The sequence below is a fragment of the Stegodyphus dumicola genome, chromosome 9 (assembly GCF_044657685.1).
Source record: "Stegodyphus dumicola isolate Sdum_Otavi_A_Nest chromosome 9, ASM4465768v1".
Lineage (NCBI taxonomy): Eukaryota > Metazoa > Arthropoda > Arachnida > Araneae > Eresidae > Stegodyphus > Stegodyphus dumicola.
Window position 1 is genome coordinate 171,668,330 of NC_140776.1, and position 26,639 is coordinate 171,694,968.

General features: G+C 32.1%; 1 protein-coding gene across 4 annotated transcripts in view; it reads left to right on the forward strand.

The window, feature by feature from the left end:
* The first annotated feature begins 725 nt into the window (after nucleotides 1-725).
* LOC118203248 (very long chain fatty acid elongase AAEL008004-like) overlaps nucleotides 726-26,639 on the forward strand; it is a 138,950-nt gene continuing 113,036 nt past the window's right edge. For 2 of the 4 annotated variants that reach the window (XM_085824348.1, XM_085824343.1), the window contains exon 1: nucleotides 854-1,059. The gene's annotated coding sequence lies outside the window, so the exon portion shown is untranslated. The other 2 variants (XM_085824344.1, XM_085824347.1) reach the window with 2 other exon arrangements.

The window sequence follows — 26,639 nt, forward strand, 5'->3', positions numbered from 1 at the left end:
ATTCTAAACAGGATGTACACAATGAACCTTCGGGTTTTTGCATCAGTCTTTCTACAGCAATGGCATAAAAAAGCTGCCTGTAAAATGGCGAGACATTGTAGATAATGGAAGAAAGTATATAATTGATTAAAATATTAAATTGTGTGTTTTTTTTAAATTATACAAAAAAAATGCTCACGGATTTATGGACTGACACAATATTTGTGCAAAGCTAAACATAATTTGACATATCTGTTGGTGCCAGATTTGGTTAAGTTTATAATCCAATTTCATAGCACCTTAATCAAGACGAAAGTGATTTTCAACTTCAGACATGCACGCAGCGAGTCCCCTGCGTTTCGACCTTACGAGGAAAAAATTGGCGACCTCATTTCGTCGGCCCTCTCTTTGGGAAATTATTTTTTGTTTTATTTTCATCCAATGACCTTTCCCTGCCTAACTATAACGAAAACAAGTTATAAAATAAAATCAGAAGTACCCCGAATATGTGCTGCCGCTTCTGCCACTCCGACATCCGAAATCAAGTTCAAGCCAAACCCCGCAGGCTGACTACTACTTCCACTACTCGGCAGTGGAACTAACAGCCTGGCGAAACAAGTTTTCTTGATTGTTTTTTCGCTCAGTATTTTTATAGTTCCTCTTTTTTTTTTTTTTTTTTTTTTTTTTTTTAAATCTCTTTCGTGTTTCTCTTCCTCCTATCCACACACGTCCGTTCTTGAGACCCTTGCACGCAACCGGTCATAGCAAATGCGGAACTGAATTCGAAGATACGCAAGCAAAGTGGAGTTGCACCTAGAGAGTAGTCTCAGAAGAATGTTATGGTCGTCTTCGTGCACAGCTTTGGAGGGTAAGTCTTGACCAGTGACTTGGTGGTGAGGGGATACACATTTGTGAGCGCATAGAGGCATGCCGTTGTCGTATTCTGTCTCTCAGGGAAAGCGGCATCGCATTCTGACAGCGTAGTTTGCGTAGTTAAGTAGATTCGAATAAGGGGAGATACTGCGGAGTTTGAGCAGTTTCGGATGTTATTTAAAATTAAAGAGTCAAAAGAAGTTTCGGGTAAGGTTTTTTTTATATATTTATTTTAGGTAAACTAAGAAGCCGCTTCTTTTATTACTGAAGCAAATGTGAATTTTTTTCGTAAATCTTAGAAAAATTTTAATATTTGTTTTAATAACTCTCACTAAAATAGACGAGAATTATGCATGCTTTGTATATAATTTTTATTATTCAATACATAATAAAATATAATTTTTAAATAAAAAATGTAATTTTTAATAAATAAAAAAATAGTAGTAATAAAAATTTATATAACATTTATATAAATAATAGTGATTTTTATTATCCGATATATAAGAAAAATTAAATAGGAAATAAACGTAAAATATGTAGAATAGTATTGAAAATTTTTAAAGAAAATAAATTCTTACTCTAAAAAATCGGCTTTCGTTTTAACAAAAATTGTCTTTTGATGGCATGTATTCAGCGTTTATTTCAGTCAGAAATACATTTTGATTTTTAATTAAACAAATTTAAATAATAGCTGGATATACGGTTATTGTCAGTCATTAAAGAAATTTTAAAATTAATAATTTAGTGAATCACAAAATGATTTAGTCAGTCAATTATGTAAATTTGATTTAGCGAATCATCAATCAATGATGCATATTTACTGAAACGCGAGATCATAAAATATTAATGTTGGACTGAAATTAATTCTTTAATAATCTATTAACGTTTTATCTTATTGAACTGTTATAAGGATACTAATTCAGAAGTCAAACAATAAAAATCAGCGTTATATTTACAAAATTTTCACAGGACTAGTTTCAATGGTTTTACCGAACCACCATTCTCAGCTGCAAAACCGCAAATGACGTGTTATTGTGTCTTATGTTATAAGGATGTAATCAAGATGCGTAACTATATTTTATAAAATCCCAGCAACATAAATGATTTTCGATTCTATATTTAATGTTTCTATTATAAATCTCTTTGTAAAGCGCTATCCTTAAGCGAATAATTGAAATAATTTACTAGCGCTTTAGATAGTTGATAATTTGTACTAAATAGTTCATCGTATAAACGACTTGTTTAACTTCGCAAAGTTTCGGTGATAGAAAAAAAGTTAAAGGGTTTTACTAATAATAAAAATTTAATGAAATTATATTTTAGTAGGAGATTTAACTTTTTTAAAGTATCCATGTAAGTACTTATAAAATTCTTGACAATTACATCTTACTCAATTTTACTGAGACATTACTGTATTAAAATGGAAAATGTTTCATATTTACACAATGGAAAATGCATATGCTATAATTAAAATGCTGCCTGATTCAAATGATATTTTAATTTAATTGTATTAATATTATAATTGTAATTATTATTTAATCAGCGATGTATCTCATAAAAATAACTTTTCATTCTAAAACTAAAATAAACAATAAAATTTGACTGAGAAAATTAAACTCGCTTAAAATCAATAGAAATTTTATACCAAGTTAGATATACATTTTTCATTTTAATCATAGTCTAACGAGTTCTGTTTCTCCTGTGATAAATCAAATTTTCATTGCTAAAGTCATCTCATTTTAGAAATTCCTTGTAAAGAATATACAAAAATATTTTACAAAAATATGGAACCATATTAATGACAGTTACGTTTGTTTCAAATTAATGTAAAATAATAATAAAAAAAGAAATAAAAATAGAATTTTGCAGTATACTGAAGATGTGTGTTAGCTGTTATTAGAAAAATTTAGCATCATTTGAAAATTCATGGCTTTCTTAAAGTTTATATATTTTATTAATAAAGATTAATATTATTAATATTTAAGATTAGATTAATATTTAACTGTCTTAAGCATATAGCTACATTTAAAGTAATACTGTTCTTTCATGTCAAGCTATTAGAATATTTTTATTAGAAAGTTACTTATTTAAACTGCATGATCTTTTATTTGTAACAAGCAGATAGATACATCTGTGACATACTGTAGAATTCTATCGATTCTGTTTTAACATAATGGAACTTAACAATTTTATTGCAGTATTGCCTACCCTTATGTTGTAATTCTCTCTATCCTGCAGGCTCTGTTCAAATGCTTATCAAATTTCAATTTTTTTACGCGGATATTATACCCTCGCAGATGAAGAACGTATTGAGAAATAATGTATATTCATAATAGATGGATGTTTAACTGTATTAATATAAAAATAATCCGAAAGGTTTCAGATTTTAAATTACGTCCAAAGGGATGTTTTTTGAACATTTTGTGTGTTACATTTATTTATTAAATATCACGTTATTCGCACTTAAATCATTAAACTCAGTTCAACAGCAATATCACAAAATAGTTTTAAAATGATCATATGCTTACAATTTCCGATATAGAGACTCGCGCGCTGGAGATAAAAATGTTTTTTTCTGTACAACGTTGCCATTGCTCATTTTGAAATCCTTGAGTTTGCTAATCAAATATTCATTAAAGTTTCACAAAATATGAAATCGATAATAAAACAAATTTCAAATTTCAAATTTAGGCTTCTACTTGCCCATATTGGTAGGAGGATTACGTCATTCAAACTTCGATGGCTCTGTGTTCAGTAGTTTTATCACAATGCGAGAAATATAATACATTTATACAGATTTTTCATTATTTAATTTCGTCAAATATAATTCAGGATCCTAACATTTACTGGCAACAGTTTGAAAAGTGAAACGGACATTTATAGTGAACCAAAGCAAAATCGCAAAACGAAAACAATACATTTATGCAGATTTTTCATTATTTAATTTCTTCAAATATAATTCAAGACTCCAACATTTAGTGGCAACAGTTTGAAAAGTGAAACGGACATTTATAGTGAACCAACGCAAAATCGCAAAACGAACACAATAGTCCTTCAGGGACAAAGCCCCTTTGGACTAAAAAAGCGAGAAGGATTTTCAGCTTTATCGCTTTAGAATTAGTCGAAGGGAGATATTTTCGAATTGGTTTCAACTCATGTTTCATGTAGTTCTCATTACAGGGATCTGTTATATAGCATACATTTTTAGTTGAAAAAACTAGTAATTTGACAGCCATTAACGTTGCTCTATCTGCATTATCTGCTAATGTACGTTTATAGCCTATTATCGTAATAACACATTATTGTCACGTAAAACTAAAAAGGATTTTTTATGAGTTTCTCAGAAAACAATGGAATATATAAACTTTAAATCGAGTTTGCTATATATGTTTGTAAAATTTTATTTTATAAATTTTCGCATACCAACCTTAAAATGATTATCACATGAAATCAGCGTACGGATTGAACAAATATGTCAGAGATGTATTAAACTAGTTTAAATAGAGATGCGTGAAACTTTGTGAAAGAATGCGTAACAACTGAGATATCCGGACCTTTCTTCGTTTGTATATCTGTCTGACTGCTGCTCTGCTAAATTAGTTTTTATTAACTTTTAGTTAAGATTACCGAGGCGCGTAAATGAATGCTAGTATGTTGTTGCAACTTCGAGAATACATGTTCTGCAAATTTGTCATAAACTGGGCTGAGGTTATCCTTCTTCGATAAACGGAACATATTACCCAACAGTTAAATTTAAAACCCTCTGATCGACAAGGCTGTACATATACGCCCTAGAATATTTTGTGTGATGCCTATAAAACCGCATATATACGTGTATCTTGAAATATGCCCAAGAAATTAAGGCAATACGTTAAAATTAGATAAATCCATGTATAAACTACTAGAGACATTTTGACATTAAAATCAAGAAAATAACTCTTTTTCATGGCAGTTTGTTAGAAATCATGCTGTCCTAATGAAAGCCAGTGCCAGTCAAAGGGTTGTAAACCAAGATTTGGTTTCTTAATACTGTAAGAACAGATCTGAATAATATTCAAAATGGTCTTTCGAACTCCTTGAATTCTTTCCTCTCTCTGTTTACATGGAAAAAGCAGAATTTTGATGAATAGCAGAACAGTCTTACGATCCCTGAAATTCAAAGATCCTATGTCATATGGCTTGGGATCCTTTTGCAGTATAATATACTATGGGTGATAATCACGCTTTCCTAATGAAAGCCAGTGCCAGTCAAAGGGTTGTAAACCAAGGTTTGGTTTCTTAATACTGTAAGAACAGATTGGAATTATATTCAAAATGGTCTTTGGAACTCCTTGATTTTGTCTCTCGCTCTTTTTACATGGAAAAAGCAGAATTTTGAAGAATAGCAGAACAGTCTTACGATCCCTGAAATTCAAAGATCCTATGTCATATGGCTTGGGATCCTTTTGTAGTATAATTTACTATGGGTTATAAAGTATGAAAGAGACTATATTGTTGTTCTTTCTGGAGAAATTTTTAATTTTCTATTGAATGTTTAATATTTTAACTCAAATAAATTTTAATTGACAGTTAAGTAATTGAATAAATACATAAATTATTAACTTAATTATTTTAATAGATGTTTACAAATTTATTTAATAATTAATTCTCAGAAATATACTCAGGAATTTCTCTAAACATTTCTCATGAAATGTAACTGTTCTTTTCCCTAATAAAAGTTTTTATAATGGATACCATTTAGTCTTAAATCAGATGAATTAATTTTTCTTGGCAAATCTGAAATAAAACCTTGATTAGGAAAACATATTAAGAATTAGCTGTTGCTTGCAGAAGAAAATCGGTTCCTTTCCCCCCCCCTTTGATTAAAAAAACTCAACTAATTTACGTACAGAAATCTAAATTTAGGACATTTTTGTAAAATTTTCATAAACCGCTATTTACAGAAAGAATCTTTTACGTCAGACTAAGCCTCTCTTTTAATATAAAAAATAAAAGAGAGATTCTTTCTTCTCTACTACTTTCTGTCTTTTGGGTAACTTAATGTTTATTTATCACAGTTTACTTTTAATCGCGAATTCAATTACTTAAAAGTTGTTTCTAGATTAGTGATTCGCTTTGGTTTATCTGCTTTTGTATATGATAAAGCTTTCAGATTTTTTTATCATTATGCCTAAATTGCTAAAGTTTACGTAAGCTCAAACATTCACGAAAAGAAAATATTTGCAGAAATATTTATAAAAATTAAATAATTATAGAGAGAAATTATTTCCTTTTTTTAATGAATAATTCGCTGTTTACACTACATGAGACATGTACGAGGCTGGAAGTCTTAATGAATTTATAGTATTATTGGGCTAATTAGGAATATTTTAAATTTTTTAACTTTTATATTAAAGAACGTACATCATTCATGTGTCAAAGTTAAAAAAAGAACTGCTTATTTGTACTAGTGACTTGGCAAATCATTTAATTATTTTTAGGAGAAAATAAAAACGTAAAGTAAAAGAAAAATGTAAAAGCATTTATTTAATGGGTTACGTTATTTAATTATAGCAAAGCATACGAGAGCTATCTGCCAAAGGATATGAATGCCTTCGTAGAGGACCTTTCTGAGGACAACCAGCTCACATTACACATGAGGAAAATCAAAGAAACAGACCATGCAGCCAGCTTATTAGCCCGAGTTTTGATTACTGGTAGTCAAACTACCAGTAATCTGCGGTCTTAACCGCTCAGCCACTGGTGGGGAGTTTAGTTAATGACTTTAAATTCAGTTCCCATTATCCTAAACATTTAACAGACATTATGATGGAAATATGTTTCTTATTTTTCCTGTAAAAAAGAACACAGCGCTACTCATGATAGCTCGCAAATATTGATTTGTTCATTCGTCAAACAACGGAATCAGGTTCTGTCTTAAGAACTTTGCTTCAAAGCACTTTACGAGAGTGAAAGCGATTTTAAAGCGTTAACACAGTTACTTTCTATGGACAAATATTTTCGTATTACCAAAAAGAATTTATTTTATATAAGAGAGCAAAATAAATGAAAACATACAGAAAATATGTATTTCAATGGCCTTTTAGATTTAAATCGTTAAAGCGAGATTATAAATAATTCTTCCATCGTTATGAGTTTTACATTAATCTTTTTGATCACCCGTGAATTTTCAGAGGTTAAAATGCTTTTATCATAAAGTTTCTTATAGTGCATTGGATGCGACCTTCGAATTCACGTACTTGCAAAATGCTTGAATTGTTAGTCAAGTGAATGTTCAATCTTGAAGGTCTTCAGGATGAAGTACCTTAATGGGACGAATCGTAAAATGGTGCACTATTTTCGTTTTCTGTTGTCAGATTTGAGAAGCTCGAAGTGTGTTTTAAAAAGGTATTCTAAAGGAGTTAATTTAACCGATAATCGATAAGTAATCAATACTCTGCTTACGAAACATAGAAAAAATTCAGAAAGGTTTCAAACAAAAGCTCTGTATGTCTCTTCAAGATAAATAAAATACAAATAAAAAGCGAAATGGTAAAATTTCTTAGGTCACTTATTATTATTTTTCTTCTTTTTCTTCTTTTGATGATCATTACTTTACAAATTTGGGGCAAAATAACGTGATCTGTTAATATTTCCATAGTTTTGTTAGTGGGATCAGTTATAACTATTAACTGTTTCAAACAGCGGTACATAGAACGATCGTGTAATATTGATTTATATCAACAGGAGTCTGTTAAATGAAATTACCGTCAGAATTCTCAGACCATCTCTTTCAGACATGGACATCAAGGGCAAATCCAATGACTTCAGAACAACGTATTCGCCTACCAATCAGAAATTTGAAGTTAAATAATAAAACGAAGAGATCTTATCGGGAATAGAATCCGTTCTGCCATTAAGAATTTAATCCATTCTCTACATCAAACTGATGGTCAACACTTAGCTACTGATGGTATCTAATTAATAAACTTTTCTTAGTTAGGTTAATTGATTGGAGCAAAACATAGGAGTGTTTTGCTCCGATCAGTTATCTGCCTAAAGTGAATGACACCTTCGTAGAAGATTTTGTAAAAGGAAACACATGAGAAAAACCACGATGACTTTTATGCAACCAACCGTCTGCCAACCTTTGAATCATGGTCGGATTACCAAGTTTATGCATTCGACTGTTGGTGGACCAATCAGCATTCCTTAGCTAGCAAGCTAAAGTTTCGAAAGAAATCTATAAATGCTGTTGAAGATATATTTTCATTTCTAAGGAAATTTATTTTCATAGTGTTGTGAAAATAATACAAAGTCGAGACTAATTTTTTGGGTGCTTATAAAGATGTTCATTTTATAAGGAAACAAATTAGTTAGTTTCTTATGTTTCAATAAAACATTAAGATACAATAACATGCCGAACAAACACTATGTCAGAAGTCAAACAACAAAAATCAGCGCTATATTTTCAAATTCCGCAGGACTAGTTTCGATGGTTTTATCAAATCATCATCCTCAGCTGCAAAAGCGCAAATGAACGAGATAAGATATAATGATAAGATAAGAAAGCCTGTACAAGAGATAAGCTACTGGCGCCATCTGTTGATGAAACCAGAACTAAAACATAATTTCTTTAAAGGCTGAAGGCAAAAATGGATTGGAATTAGGGTCGTTAACTAGAACAGAAAGATTTTTTTGAATGTGAAATGCCTCTAGAAAATTCAGTTCACCAATGGAAAATGTTCTTTGAATAAATTTGGCAGCAGAAAAATTGAAAGTGTGATTTTTGGACCAACAATGTTGGGCAACAGAAGACTTCTGTATTTCCTTCTTTCTAACATATGCCTCATGTTCCTTAACGCGAAATTTTAAAGCTGTCTTAGTTTGGCCAAAGTAAATTAAACCACAGTGGCAAGAAATCCTGTAAATACCCCAGGAATTTATTTGCGCTTTTGCAGCTGAGGATGGTGGTTCGGTAAAACCATCGAAACTAGTTCTGTAAAATTTGAAAATATAACGCTGATTTTTGTTGTTTGACTTCTGGATCAATAAAATATGTTGAAAATCGTGTTATAACGAAACAAATTAGTTCACCAAATCTTTTACTTTAAATAAACTTAGGTTGAAATGTGCAACTAAATTATAATTAAAAATTTATATTATAATTACAGTTTAAACGTGGAACGTCTTGCCAGTAGGTTTTAACAGTTTATGTTTCGCTAAACTTTTTTGTCTTAAAAGGAACACAGATAATGATATGCAATCCTTATAATAATAATAATAAAGCTGATGCACTTTCGATTAATCAGTTAAAAGAAAGCTCTCGAATGAAGAACTACGTAAAATATTAACAACCGAAAGCTAATATATTTATTAATGTGGTACACCATACACCCAAAAAGTACTGGTTTTCTAAATATCCAAAGGTGGGCAGACAACAGTTACCTTGGGTAACCTTCGGGACACAACAGCAGTTTCCTTGGGTTATTAACAGTTATCTTGGGTAAATAACCCCGAAGGTTTTTCGTTTGGTTTATCTAATTATGGCAAAGCACTATGCGGCTGTCTATCTAAAGATAAGGATGCCTTCATGGAGGACGTTTTAAGGAAAACTGAGTTGTATACAAGTTAGACAGATTGAAAACCACTGAAAGCATCCATCCAGCCAGCTCGTTCGCAGGATTCTAACATCGGACCTAACTACCAATCTTCAGTGACTTTACTGCTCGGAGCTGGAGGATTTAAATCTTATGGGACTTTTGGTAACTTTATTCATAGATACAAATTCGTTCCATTTTTTAATATTAATTCCTTTTTCAAAAGTAGAGATAAAGAATAGTCCAGTAACAGCAAACTTTTGAATTGATAATTCTTGTTGCGATAGTGATTTAATCATTGGGATAGCACAAATTAGCTCATTTTGAAGAAAACTTGCAAAAAGTTCATAAAAAAAATTATGAACTATAAGGTATTTTTCACCGCCTTCTTAGAATGCCTTCGTAGTGTAGTGGTCAGCACGCTGGGCGCGTATTCCAAGGTCCGTGGTTTGATTCCCGGCGAGGGGGTTGCCCATTTTTCACATCTCCTGCTTCGAAATAATCTAATGTATATATAGTAGATAGACTGTGTCCGGTGGGACTGCAGCAAAGTTATAAGGTATTTCTCTCGCCTTTTTAGCGTGCCTTCGTGATGTAGCGCTCTGCACGCTCGACGCGTATCCAAGAGATCCGTGGTTTGATTCCCAGTGAAGGCTTTGCTCATTTTTCATCTCTCCTGTTTAGAAATAACCTAATGTTTCTACTGTGGCGCCCGAAATAAAGGGGTGGTGGATGATGATTCTCCACACCCAGGATTTGGCGATTGGGTCCTTTAAAAACATCATTCGCCCTTTAAAAGGGGGGATATATAAGAATTTTCTCCCGCTGTCATAGCATGCCTTCGTAGTGTGGCAGAGAGCACGCTGGGCGCGTATTACAGAGATCAGTGGTTCAATTCCTGACGAAGGCATTGCTCATTTTTCGCAGCTTAAGAGATAAATCTAATGGCTCTACAGAACTTTCGATGAAGTTTGAATAATAGCAGATTTATGCAGGTTACTTTATTTCCATGTATGTAGCTACAGCAAAAGCAAGGACGTTAATTACTTAATGTACAAACAGCTTAGATAATATTACTGAGTTGTCACATGCGTTACAAGGAACTTCAGATTTCAAGAAAAACCACGAAAAGTACAAATATTAAAAAGGAAAAATAATCATCGTGTTCGGAACAACTAGTAATTCAGGTTACTCTTCAGATAAATTACTTATTTAGAACATTCAGATGACGTAAACACATTCAATGCCTTGATACAGACTTTCTTAATTCAAGCAAAAATTATTTACTTTCTTTACTTGATATTGGCGTGACAGCACTGTGAGAAAATATCAGCATTTCTCATATTAATTTTTTTTATTGATAAGAAAATAATAAAAAATTACTCAACATAAGGCATGATATTAAACACTCTTAATGTATCTGTAACCTGAAAATACTGTGGCTGGATTTAAATAAAATTAACCAGTAGCAGATCCATATTTATCAACTGGTCAGATTCCTTACGTTTAAATTATTTTAATTCCTGCTAAGTATTTATTATATGTATCTGTATTAATAACTGTGTTTATGTATAAAAAATACTTTCACATCTGTGAGAGTGATTAAATTTCACCAGGTGATACCTTTATTGGATTTAATTCAAATGGTAATTTAATACAAATGGTTTTTCTTTTACAATGCGACATTATATATGTTTGTCTCAACTTTGAAAATTTTATCTAATAACGTTGTAGAGTCATTAGGTTATATTTTTGGAAGCAGGAAAGATGAAAAATTATCAACCGCCTTCGCCGGGAATCGAACCACGGTCCTCTGCAATACCGGCCCAGCGTGCTACTGTTACTCCACGAAGGCACATTAGAGATCTGGGAGAAATACTTTATAACGTTAAGTATATATCTTAATGTATATGATAAAAAAATTATGGAAAAATGTGTGTTTCCAAAATTATTATATTGGTCAATATGCAGTGCAGAAGACAAATTAAAGAACTCAAAACTTTTTAATAAAGTAAAAATCATCTTGCTTCATCGATGTAAGATGTTTTAGTGTTTTCAACAAAGATTAGGTGTTGGTCTGCTAAATTTGGTTTTGCCGTTATCAAAATGCCTCAATTAGTTTAAGTTTCACTGAGTTTAGTTAAATAAGATGCATCATCAAAATTCAAATATGTTAATTTCTTACTACGAAGCCACAACAAGAATCACACCGTAATCTTAAAATATAAAACATTTTAACTATTAAGAAATACATAAAACTGCAATATGTCACCTAATTTCTCTCATTTGATCTAAAGCAGGGATTTCAAGCTGAAATTGCTTCCGGGCCGAAGGCTCAATCTCAAAGCAGATGATAGCCCAGAACACTTTTTTAACAAAATACCGAAATATTTTCAATAGGAAAAAAATTAATTTTCTTATTGAATATTTATCAAAACGTACATAAATAATAATAAGGGTAATATAAAGGGAAAAAAACCCCTCAAATTTATCTTTATTTCCTATTTGAAGTCTGTAGGTTGTTTGGTACTATTAGAAATACGTATTGGTTATATTTTGTAATTCAAACTTATTGACAGCTAAATAATAAGTTTTAGACTGACATTTATTTCAGGTAATTGCAATATGATGCATTAACCATAAAATAACATACTTTAACCAGAAATGCCTAAGTTGTTGGTGGCAAACTAAGCTCCTTGACTTTGCCAACATGCGAAATTCTTCCATCTTAATTTAGTCACGCAATCCAACGTACAAGCATAGAATAACAAAGCTTCAACCTATGCATTCCTTCGTTAGCAACTGCACATATGGCTTTTCCTTCGTTAGCAACTGCACATATGAGCTCTGTCCACCTCTTTATATCCCTAACCCTCTGACCGGAAAAGTCATATATATACGGCCTAGAATATTTTTTGTGATGTCTATAAAAACGTATATCTATATGCATTTTGAAATTAAGGCAGTATGTTAAAAGTACATAAATGAAGGTGTAACATATTAGTGACGTATTGAAATTAAAATAAAAAAAAACTACCTTTTTCTCATGGCATATTTCGGAAATTTGGCCTTTCTTAGTGAAACCCCGTGCCGTTCACAGGGATAAAACTATGAGCTTCCTATTAGCAACCAATACATTATTGAAAGTCATTCGCAGGCAGCATAAAATTGCTTCGAGGACCAGAAGTTTAAGATCGTTGATCTAAAGATCAGAATATTTGGTATATAAATTCGCACCATAACAGATGAATATAAACTATAAGTAGAAATAAGAATTAATTGATGAACATCTATGAATATTGACAATTCATATAGAAAGAGAGGAAAAGGTGTACCTGTTGTTGTTGTCGTCGTCATGCCTATGACAACGCCTATTCAAATAGTTTCATGACCGAAAGAGTACCAAGGCTGTTAATCAATCGTGGAGATTTTGTCTCTTAAACACTCAGTTCTGTATCCGGGCAATTATTACAGTTTCTGTAGGTTTTCTATCCTCTGTATCAGTTTTCAATCCTCTGTGACAGCCAGTTTTAAGTCTGACAAAGCTTTTAGTTATAAGGCGATATCCATTGATGTTATAGAACTGGTGCTTCAGTGAAATTGAATGTTCCTTCAATTTATATTTGTTCCTTAAATCTTCCATGATTTGCGTCATGCACCATAATTTACCAAATCATTTGCGTCATTATTATTACTGTTCTAATACCGTTTGCGTCATTATTATTACTGTTCTAATACTGTTTGCGTCATTATTATTACTTTTCTAATACTGTTTGTGTCATTATTATTACTCTTCTAATACCGTTTGCGTTATTATTATTACTGTTCTAATACGTTTGTGTTATTATTATAATTGTTCTAATACCGTTTGCGTTATTATTACTGTTCCAATATTGTTTGCGTCATTATTATTATTGTTCTAATACTGTTTGCGTCATTATTATAACTATTCTAATACCGTTTGCGTTATTATTATTACTGTTCCAATACTGTTTGCGTCATTATTATTACTGTTCTAATAATGTTTGCGTCATTATTATTACTGTTCGAATAATGTTTCCGTCATTATTATTACTTTTCTAATACTGTTTGAGTCATTATTATTACTTTTCTAATACTGTTTGCGTCATTATTATTACTCTTCTAATACCGTTTGCGTTATTATTATTACTGTTCTAATACCGTTTGTGTTATTATTATAATTGTTCTAATACCGTTTGCGTTATTATTACTGTTCCAATACTGTTTGCGTCATTATTATTATTGTTCTAATACTGTTTGCGTCATTATTATTACTGTTCTAATACTGTTTGCGTCATTATTTACATTATTATTAACTGTTGAGATTTCGAGCCTCTTTTCCCAGTTTATCCGAATACATTGAATTTCTGATGTTTACACTGAATCCATGATGAGTCTGGATTCAGTCATTCTTATTAATATCTTTGCTTTGGGTATTTAGATTTCTCATTCAAGAAAGGTGAAGTTTTCTGTTCTCTACTAAGTTATTTCAGAAAATTTTCTGTAGATAATATTTAGAGTCAACCAGCGGTGGAATAGGTAAACAGTAAAACATTTGTATATTTTCGATAAACTAACGGATTGGTTATATATTAACGGATTGGTTATATAGGGCGTTCGTGATTTTGCTCAAATAAAACGCAAATGCGAGCAGCATTTTCACAACAATCTATTTGTGAAGGCACACTTTCCTTCAAGCAGATAGTTGTCATGTCCATTCCATAGATAATTAATTAATCAATTCGAAAATTTTTAATGTTTTTATGCATGATCCTTTTAAATAGTTAATATTTTCGAAACAGCTTTAGTATAGCCCATTCAGAATTTTAACCAAAAAATATCGCAAAGAATGACGATAAATGATATGATGCGGCAACCCACACCGGTTTACGATCATGTGGTAGCCCATACTATTCGCAAACGCAGTAAACAACCGTAAATTTCTAGTTTCTAAAGAGAATGGAATTACGGTTACTGCTAACATAGTGGTCAATTACATTTATTCAATTTCAACACAAATTACCGAGATATATCCATTTACTCAAAGTTAAATTCACATACCCCTGTGTTCTTACTTTTCCGGCACCGGCATAGCTTTCCCTTAAAATTTGTCTCGCACTGCATTGCACTGGAAAATACAACATCTTTAGTTATAATTCTACTAAAATTAATTATCTAAATACAAAATTTGTAACACTATTTTCGGCGATGGTTTAAGGCTCAGTTATTGTGGAGAATACTGTTTTGGAAATAAAACGTTTGCATTTAGTTATAGATTGCTCTAAACCTGCTGGAGTGATGTTGTAATTAAGTATCAGGAGGTTTTAAAGGAAAATTTAAGGTGAGAGCTTTCAAACAAGCCTAAAAGGTTGGGAAAGTCAGACATTCCAAACAAATATTTTATGTATGAATTAACAAGAGAATATGAATTTTTTAGAGGATTTTCGATGGATTGTGGATTATTGAAGGGTAAAGTTTGTTGTGAAAAATGTAAGATACCATGCAAAGGTATTTTACGTTTAGAAAAGCAATGCAAAGTTGAGATTTTCCAGCATTGTTTTTTAAATTACATTATTCTAACCTTAATCATTTTCATTAATCATTCCTTAATATTTTTTTTCTTTTAAAATCGTGTATAATAGTCGTAAATTAATTCTATTACCTACGATTTCTGGTGAAATTGAGATGGCCGCCATTTTTGAAACACGGAGTTTCGTCGAAAATTTCGATGGTAACCATTTTTCGAACCAACGTATTTCACGAGCTTCGGCGCCCACCCCCCCCAAAAAAATTCGCCAAACTTTGAAGGTGGGCTTATACTGAAGCTCTTCCATATTTTCATTGAACAAATATAAATTAAATTTATTTTGCTTTAGTTTCTCTGAATTCCTCGTTAATGATTTTTCAGATTAATTAATTTTTTTAAATATTTATTTCATCATATTTTCATTTTGTTAATTGCACTAATATATTTTAAATTAAAAATCTGCTAATTAGACCCTCAGTCGTAAAATGCATTTATTCAAATATTCGCAAACAAAACTCCGTCAATTTCTGGTTTATTTAAATTTTAAATAAATTTTGTATATAATTCGCTATTAAGTTTTATTTTCTGCACATCAATGCATTTACATATACAGCCCGAGCGGTAATGTCGCTGAACACTGGTAGTTCGGTCCGAGATTGTAATCCCGAGAAGGGGCTGTCTGCATGGTCGTTTTCGTAGTTTTCCCCATGTGTAGCATGTATAAGAGCCAGTTCTCTTAGAAAGTTCACCACGAAATCATCCCTTCCCTTAGGGAGACAGCCCCCTAGGCATTACCGTAATTTAATAAACCAAACCATTTACATGTATGTTATCATTAATGAATGAAATAAAATGCATTTACACTCATGTCCATAAATTAAGGATAATGAAAAATAAGGCAAAGGAAGAGTTCGAAGCAAAACAAATTTGACTTATTTGTAAAGCTTATTTTTTAAACAAAAGGTAAAGAGCAAAAAAAAGATGCTATAAGTTTGAGATTATTAAAAAAATTGGCGATTTTTTCTCCCTGGAGCAAATTACAAAAAAAAAAAACCTATTTAGAAAAAACCAATATTACATGGTTGGTATGATTGTTAATACATTGTATGTCTCCCAGACGATGCAATACAGTCCGTACAATGCCTAGGCATGCTGAGTATCAAATTATCGATCTGATCTTGGGGAATATTACACCACTCAAAAAGCAATGCTCTCCGAAGTTCCGGTAGATATGTAGGAGGAAGTTGACGGGCTGCAACTCGTCGGCCAAGCATGTCCCACACGTGCTCTACTGGATTCAAGTCCGGTGAGAATGCTGGCCAGTCCATACGGGTGATATCCTCCAGATGAAGGCATTCGCTTACGATGTTTGCACGGTGAGGACGGGCGTTGTCATCCATAAACACAAATTGTACGCTCATGGCGCTCCGAAACAAAAGTACATGTTGTTCCAGAATGACGTTCCGATAGATTTGGCTTGTCATGGTTCCAATTTGAACATGCAGGTTAGTTCTGGAACCCAGAATAATTCCACCCCAAACGAGCACTCCTGCACCATCGTAAGGGTGTCGTTCAATGATGTTTTCTTGGTGGTAACGGGTACCTGGAGCTTTCCACATGAACGTCCGGCGAGAATCAGACTGCAAGCTAAACCTGGACTCGTCGGAAAACATCACACAAGGTCACGTTGCGGTGTCCGCAATGCATGCTCTCTACTCCAGGCTAACCGCAGGCGACAGTGAGTTGCAGTAAGTGGAACGCATCTGACAGGTCTACGAGCACATAGACGAATCTGCCCTAAGCGTCTGTACACGGTCTGCCTTGAAATTGTCGTACCAGTGGCTGAAAAGAGTTGACGAGACAGGTCTGAGGCTGTGCTCCGCCTGTTTCTTTTGGCAGTAACTGCCAAATACCGGTCCTCATTCGGCGTTGTAACTCTGGGGCGACCTGTGCTGTAACATCTACTCACATTACCAACATCTTGGGATCGTTGCCAAAGCCTGGAGATGACACTCTGGGCAATTCCAAGTTCGTCTGATACTTCCAGTTGGGTACGCCCACATTCCGGACGGCCGATAATTCTACCACGTAAAGAATCATCCAAATGCGTCCTTTGTGTCATAACTATTCGGTTATTGCATTGAAATGCTTATAAAGCGCATGCGAACAATTTTACTTCTTTGCCTGTATTCCTTATATATCACTGTCTTACACTCTCGTCATTGTGACGTACCATCGGTGTCATCTTGTTACTTCCTGAAATTAGCATATGATTCTTGAAGATGTGTGTAGTGATTTTACAGGTGATATATTTATTTTAGAGTTCGATTTCCGCGCGACTCAGAATTATCCTTAATTTATGGACATGAGTGTAAAATACTTTGGAAAACCTCAAACCACTGTACAGGATGCAGAACACAGGTGGTGGTTATTTTTCCCGCGTTACTACGATATATGTGCGTGTGGTGAATGTTTAATCAGATAAGAACTCATAATATTTACGTCAGCGATTGAAAAAGTACGATGGCGTTTATTACTGGTAGAAAAAAATTAATACACTCCAAGATGCAGTTACCAGGGCAACAGGAAATACTTCTGTTTAAAGGGCTTTGAACTTTGAATTGGCGTTGCTCGCAGGTATAAATGCACCTCTGAATAATGCTGCTTGAATTTCCGCTCCTTAATGCATGTAGTTAAAATCTAATTATTAGGGAGAATTAGCAAGTTAGGGGGGATTTTCTCAGAGGAAAAAGGCCAATTTTTTATTCTACTCCTTTTTGTCTCACGGTAGTAAAATAAAACTTAAAGCAAATTGTTTTTCGTAATGTGATTAATTAAATATGTTTAAAATATAATGCATAATATTTAATATATATTTTGTATTAGAAAGATATTTGGCAATGTTACCTTAAAACCCATAAGATCTTCAAATAGGTGACTGTTGCAAGAATTGGGATAACTTATTTATTTTAAAAGCAATTACTTCCAACTTTTTACAGCTGACTACATAATATAGCTGCTTTCTGAAATAGTCATCAGAAATTTTGTATTGCCGCAAATATTGTTATAATTTAATCCGCTTTGTGACAACATTTTTCGTTATGTTTCCACCTTGCGCGCACAGTTTAAAATATTCTGTCGTATAATTTAATTCCATATTTAATATATAGCTTTTATAACATTTGGAAACGACTGTGAACCTAAAATTCTAAAAATTTCATGTTAAATTTTTATTTGATTTGGAGTTGAGTTTATAAAATGTATTTTATTAAAAACATTTGTAATATTTTCATCCATATAATTTTTTAATATTAAAATATTTATCAGATTTTTGGTTCAGTTAGAAGATAGTGCTCATAAAAAGAATTCTATCAAATTTCAAGTATGTTCCATTAGCCATTTTTAAAATATCATGCGCGCAAGCTGGAAGCATGGCGAAATATTTTGTAACAATAAGGATTAAATTACAAAAATATTTGTGGCAACACAAACTTTCTGGTTACTAATTGGAGACTGGGAATTTTATTCATAGATGGCCTGAAATTTAAATTTCTGTAAAATACGTGCAATTTAATAGCTAATTGATGGAAAGAAAGGAATGACAACAAAATTGTTATAATTTCCTAAAATAAAATTTTATGCTAAATTAGAATGTCTTGAAGACTCATCTGGCGATGTATAAAAATCCTTGAGACATGCTGTACCGCAATTACCAGGAAAAAGGGCTGGGGTACCAACGAATTTCATAGTATCAGTATCATAGAAAAGATATTTGCGTGCGTGCGAATTTGTAATGGACTGAACGCACACAGAACCAATGATAATTTGATAAAATTTTATTTTACCGCAAGAAACATTTTACAACTCCGGAACATTCCACAAAAATACTCCTGCAGCTCTTCTCCGTATGACAGAGCACAGTTAGTAGTTACAGTTTCAAACTGCTAAGAAAATTAAACTCAAGACTGTATAAAATGCCTCAAACGCCAAAGCTCGCACACTCATCTTTCAATACTCTCAATATTGTGAGCTAAACTCTGGACTCAACTGCAAAATTGATGCTCTTTCCTATCTTATATAGTTTTCCCCCAGTCGCTGAGAAATTTCCAACACTTTCAATTTCTTGAAATTGCTAGAAGGCATACACAGTTATATAGGGACGGGTACAGTTACAGTTACATATAGGTTCGAGTACAGTTACAGTTACATAGGAATAAGACCAAAATGTCAGTAAAGGGTCGCCCCGATTACATTGTATTGTAAGATCTGAAAGTCATTTTGAAAAAATATCCAAGAATTAGAAGAAAGATAATAATGTTTAAAATTGTTTGTTAATACCCCATTTAAAAATTGTTGTAAGCAGAGTATAAGCATCGGCATTTTACATTCTATGATCATATAAATTATTTAAATACCTTAGCTAAACTTTGTAAGAAGTTATATACATTTTCTTTACAGGAATTAGTTATAATAAGACTATCGAACCGAACTCCATTAAGGGGACTCATACACCTTAAAACCCATAAGATCTTCGAATAGGTGACTGTTGCAAGAATTGGGATAACTTATTTATTTTAAAAGCAATTACTTCCAACTTTTTACAGCTGACTACATAATATATCTGCTTTCTGAAATGGTCATCAGAAAGTTTATGTTGCCACAAATATTTTTATAATTTAATCCGCTATGTGACAACATATTTGGTCATGTTTCCACCTTGCGCGAACAGTTTAAAAACTTCTGTTGCATAATTTAATTCCATATTTCATATATAGCTTTTATAACATTTGGAAACTATTGTGAACCTAAAATTCTAAAAATTTCATGTTAAATTTTTATTTTATTTCGATTTGAGTTTATAAGATGTATTTTATTAAAAAAATTGTAATGTTTTTGTCCATAAAATTTTTCAGTATTAAAATATTCATCAGATTTTTGGTTCAGTTAGAAAATAGTGCCCATATAAAGAATTCCATCCAATTTTAAGTATGTACCATTAGCCATTTTTAAAATATCATGCGCGCAAGGTGGAAACATGGCGAAATATTTCGTCACAAAGAGGATTAAATTACAAAAATATTTGTGGCGACACGAACTTTCTGGATACTAGTTTCCAAAGCAGCTATATTATGTAGTCAGCTGTAAATGTTGGAAGTAATTGCTTTTAAAATAAATAAAATATCACAATTCTTGCAACAGTCACATTTTCGAAGATCATGAGGGGGTTAAGGTGTATAAGCCCCTTAAGTTTGCGAAAGGGAAATATTACAGACAAATATATCTTTAGTTCATTGAATAATGCCACATTGAATAATACCAATTGTTTGTATATTTTTACTAAAATATATCAGTAAACGTAATACTTTTTTTTGCAAAATCTTTCACATTGTATGGATGCAGCAAGAAAGATTTAAACAATGAGCACTAATAAATAAATAATTAAATAATTAAAAATTAAAAAAAATTGTGAAAAGAAATTTTGCTGTTCAAAGGTTTTTTCCAATGCTAAGTGGAAAGAGTTTCATTTTCGTTACCAGGCGTTTTTTTTGTATATTAACTGTGCAATAGAATTTGTGGCAACACAATCCTCATTGTAATCAGCCGGAATTATAGCAAGACTGTTTTATACTAGTTATTATAATTGTGAAATTTTAATGCAGTATAGTTTTTCACAGATACAGCAGAAGCTGTATAAAAATTATTTGTATTAAAATACAGAGATAAAATAAATTGTGTTCGGAATCAGCAGAATTAAAAATATAATTTGTTTAAAAAAATATCATTTCTTTCATACTTTCTTAACGAAATAAAAATTTTCATTACAAACACTATAAACACTAAGAAAATCTACAACTGCATGTAACTGGGCCTACAAGCGGCCGAGCGATAATGTCGTTCAACACTGGTAGTTCGGTCCAGAGCTCGAATACCGGCAAACATGCTGGCTGTATGGGTGGTTTTTGTAGTTTTTTCCATGGTAACGTGTATACGAGCCAGTTTCCCTTAGAAATCCCTCCACGAAGGCATCTCTTCACTTAGCCAGATAGCCCTCGAGTGCTTCGCTATAGCTAAATAAACCAAACCAAAACAATTATGCTTATTTAGTCGTAACAACAGATGTCGAAGTTCTTTGCTAATGCAGGCTCCTGTTCAGGTTCTTTGCCACTAACATGCTTTGAAAAAGCAGTCCTGTGATCAGGAGGTTAGTGAGAGCCAGTTACAAATTTCCTTTGTTTTTGCATTTATACACTGCATAAAAAGAAGCTAGTTCCATTTGCAATACATAAGTCAATTAACTTAATTCGGTACTATTCTGTTTTGAGGGCCGTAAGAAAATTGCAGCGAAAATGTATGCGCAAAAGCGCCAAATCTAGCAAACGCGCTCATTTAACAGCACGCCAAATCTAGCTTTGGCGTTGATTTCAGATTGCGTAAGTTTATATCGTTCTATATTTCTTAAGACGCCATTGAAATACTACTTTAATTTTTAAATCCTTTTTTGATTTTAAATTCTTTTTTGATATCATATGGTTTTAACAATTTGGGAATTGCCCATGACGAAAAGTCGGCAATAGAATTTTGGGTCAAGTGCAGAATCACCCACTGCTTCACGCGTTTTTAAGAATTGCACATACTCGGTATCCATGTGCACATCGACCTATTTTCGCTTGAAAAAAAATCACAGAATTGCACAAAAATGGCACTGCGCACACCCTTGACTTTATCTATGTACACATCGACCTATTTTCACTTAAAAAGTTAAATAAAATTGACAAAAATCCAATTGTTTTTACCCTTGTAAAAAGCAGCAAACAAATATGTTAGCGATTCTGCACTTTACCGAGAATATTTTCAAAAAAAGGCATCATTCATTATAGAAAATTACGTTTGAACAACCAACGAGATGAAATGATGCTTTAGCGATAACTCGGTAGCGAAATAGCGATGCAGGCATCCATTCAGTTATGTTTAGCAATTTTTATATAAATTTTAATAATGATCTGAAATAATTATTGACTCTTATACTTTCATTCAGTCATGTTTAGCCTTTTTCATATAAATTACAATAATAAGAACGTATTATATGAAATTAACCTTTCATCTAAATTAAAACATCAGTCTTAGTTATTTTCTATTATACTTCCTTTCTTGCCGCAATTATTAGGGTTGCCGTAATTCTTTTTGGCAGCATTGGCATCAACAATAATGTGGCGATTTTTTACGGCCGTCGAAACCGAATAATACCTTTAATTTGTACGTAAGTGAATTTTCACTTAATGGAAATGCATTAAATTACCGGTTTTTCAATTAAGAAATTTTATCACCTAAATTTGTTTAGTTGAAATTATGTAGACCAAGGTGCGTTATACCTTGAAGTCGTGAACCCACTACTCTATTTTGAATTACGTCAAAAGTCAGCATTGTTCCTAAAGCAAAGCACCGAGTTTCGTGATATTCGTGCAAGATGAAACATCATTTCATATTTTTGCTCGTTTTCGGCTCTTGGCTAAAGTGCAGTTAATAAACCGTGACTTCGTCACACGAATTGTCATGCTGATCTCTAAACCTAAAATCCTGTTTATTCTACAATGAGGATATTCGAAGTCAAAAGTAAACACATTTCATCAGATGTCATCGAAAAGAACATTCTTTCTGCTGTCCAAATATCTACAGCTCGATAAGAATGATTTTTAACAAGACATTTTAAGTTATTGTATTAATAGAGCTCCATACAACGAATAAAACATTTCCACAGTAAAATTCCTTTGTTGGAGGATTGTGATTCTATGTAGTTTTATGATGTTTGCTTAAAACTCTTTAAAAGTTCACTGAAACATAATTAGCCCAAACAGCGTTAGCCTAGAAGGGCTATTAATTTCATTTTGTCATTTTGCGTTGGTTCACGATAAATGTCGGTTCACTTCTCAAATTGTTGCCACCAAACATTATCGATTATTTAAAGAAATTAAATAATGAAAAATCTGCATAATTGCATGTATGTTTCTCGCATTGTGATCAAACAACGGTACCTAGAGCCATCAAATTCTGAATAACGTAATCATCCCTGGAATATGGTCATCTGGAAGCACTAATTTGGAATTTGAAATTTGTTTTATTATCGATTTCATATTTTGTAACACTTCAACGAATTTTTGATTAACAAATTCGAAGATTTCAAAGCGAGGAATGGCAACACTGTTCCAAAAGAAAAACATTTTTATCTCCAGCGCGCTAGACTGTGTATCAGAAATTCTAAAGATATGAGCATTTCAAAATTATTTTGCGACATTGCTTCTGAACTGAATTTTATGGTTTAAGTGCAAAGAACATGATATTTAACAAATAAAAGTAACACACAAAACATGAAAAAGTCCCTTTGGGCGTAATATAAAATCTGAAAACGTTTATTTATTTATTTTTTTTTTAAATATTTTCAGACTTTCGAGTCGACCTTCACGATGGCAGCTACCCTTAGGCCAAAAGTTTCCGTGTGTTTGCCATAACAAATTGCCTATCAACTTGCTTATGCGCTTGTTGAATTTAAATTGAAATATGGCATGCACATTTCCATAAACTTCCTGGCTGTTATAACCGTAACTGTTTTGTGAACTAAAATTCCGTAAAACATACATGTATCGTAGATAGTTAAGAAATGGTTAAGAGCAATTTTAGAAATTTTACAATTTGTGTTACTTTTTAATAGCAAACTGTCACGAAAACTTGTCACTGCGTTCGTACTTGCAATTTCCCTACGTTAAACCTAAATTCGTGGATGTCCGTTTTCTAACACGCAATCAAAATAAGAAATAACTCGCCTGATAGCTGCTGAATAAGTCCATACAATATTTTCATTATTTTTAAAACTATTTACATTTTTGTGCTCTGCATTTCGAATAGTGTTTTTTTTTTTTTTTTTTTTTTTTTTTTTACATAACATGGTTTCAGCCATACTAGTGTCTAAAATATATATATGTTACCTTGAAAGACCGAAATTGGAGAATGTCGACTTTCACCGGAGAATATCAACATTCACCAAATACGTCGGTGAAAGACCGAATATTGTACTACATTCTTGTATAATCGGACCCTCACCGGTGTATGTCGACAATCCCAGATATGCTCTGGTGTAAGTCGAAAAGAGAGGTCATAAAGTGCCATAATAGTTTAAGTTGTTGCAATAAATAAGATTTGAATCACATAATTTGGTAAGTTTTTTATTACTGTTATTTTATTTTCTCATTTAGAACGTACTGTATAATTAAGTAAGTTTTTAACTTCTATTATTTTCCTTTCTCATTTTGAATGTATTGTGTGTTTTAGGTTCTCACGTTCTTAAGTTCTTATTTCAAGTCTCGAGTACGTTTATTCGCGACTGAATGACGGAGAAGAAAATATAATTTTGTTATATGTTCAACATTCACCATTAGTACATGGTGAATGTCGACATTGACCGGTGTAAGTCAGAAATAAGAGTATTTGGAAAATATTTCGGACATACACCAAGAGACTATGTGAATGTTGACATTCACCGGTGAAAGTCGAAATTCTCCAGATTTCGGTGCTTTCCCGTAACATATATATACACACATAGGCGCCCCTATATATATATATATATATATATTTATATATATATATACTAGCTGATACCTGCTTGCTTTGCTGGGCACACTGTGGGACTCTGAATGTGAACCTAGACTTTTTATATGAAAGAAATGTACAATTTCGAATTGATGAATAATGTAATTTTTTTAAATTTAAAGTCGGGAAATACAGTACCAGTCAGTGAATCTGTCATACACAGATCTCCCCATCAGCCATCAGATGCCAACATAAAACTGGTTTATATATATTTAACTGTCATCATAAGTTTCATGAAAATAAATGCCATTATCTTTGTTATCAATTTTTTTAACTAGTTATAATTATTTGTCCTTAATTTTTTTTGTATGTATGGCAATTTTTATGAATAACAGCAACATTTTTACTTCCTTGTACGAAGTAAAAAGGAAGTATTGTAATCGCGAAAAGTTTCAGGCAGCATATTTCAACGAAAATATCCATTTTGATCGCTATCGAACGCAATTTAACGATGTTTTTGCGCGATATCTGTACGTAAGGACAGAATAAAAGACTCTTTTCCTCCAAAAAATTATAAAACTGCTTTAAAATTAATTCTGAAGAAAATTTTTCGTGGCGTTGGTACGAACGTATCTCGCATAACTCAAAAACGAGTAGCCTCAGAGCGTTGAAATTTTGTATATAGGACTGCTATAACATGTAGATGTGCACCTCGTATTTTGGTTGCAATCGGCAGCACCAAACATAAATAAATATATTTATATATATATCCACACTGTTACCCGGCTCAGTGATCTCAGTTTCTTTACTCTTATATGTTTTTAAATTGTACATTTTTTTGCTTTAAAAATGATTGAATTATGTTGTTTTTATCTTCCGGTTAAGGTTTTTGTGCCTTTAGTAAATCTGTATGTAATAGTTTTAGAATTAACAACAATTTTAAAGTTGTTTAAGTGCCGCTAAGCCTTTTTTTGATGGCGGCCATTGATTGTTTACATTTAAAACAGCAGACTAGTGGATTTGTTGCCAATCTAGAGAAAATTATCTTCGCAACAACAAAGGTAACGCCTTCATTTATTATTGCCAATTGTATCATGCTTAATCTTTTCTGGAATGTTTTCGAGGAAATACGTGTTTAAGATTTACTTCGTAATTTTTAATATAGATATTTTTACGTATTTTTGCCTTCTCGCGAAGTGAGAACTGAATTAATTGAATGAGAAATACTCAATCGTCTGTGAAAAAAACTGTTTCTTTTTTGTTTTCTTTGCTTAATTTCTTTTATACATCATTCTAGTTTTATTACAGTATTTGAATAGAACAGGTGGCAAGGATTAGATAATTCTGTTCTTTAAATGATATAAATTTTGTGCATTATGAGTTATAATATCAACCAAATATAATAGTGTTATGTGAATCTAGCGCCAGAGTGTCGCTATGGTAAACAAGTAGAGTGAATTTTAAAAGAATGCATTTATTGTATTGTGGTTTATGCGCTGTCGGGGAAGTAGATTTAATTCAATCCAATAAGTTTAAATGAAATGCAAGAAAAAATGCGTATAATTTAATATTCCCTACAAGGAAGTCATGTGGTGTACACATCAGATTTTTATTTTTTATCACAATAATTTATTTCTCTTGATAATAACTTTTTTTTTCATAAGAGTTAAATATAAATGCTATTATTAACCTTATCATTTAAATGTTGTGTGTATTCATTGGATAGAGGCAAGTTATTTACCAATATAATAATTTTAAAGGAAAATACATTCATTGGCAACATTGTATTTCATATCTGGTTTGGGAAACAATAACGAATTTATTTATCTGGATTTTCAAATTCATTTAATTTGGATTTTCAAATTTATTTAATTTGGATTTTCAAATCTAAGTTCAAAATAATAAACAATTTTGAACTTGGATTTGAAAACCAAATATATGAGAAATTTCTATTGTATGACAAAAATCCATTTTGGACAGGATTTACGTAAAATCCGTTTTTAGTGCACGTCTACATCGTGGAATGAGTAACTATGCAAGATTGCAAGTCAATCGGGTGCATAGTTTCTTAGATCTCGTGA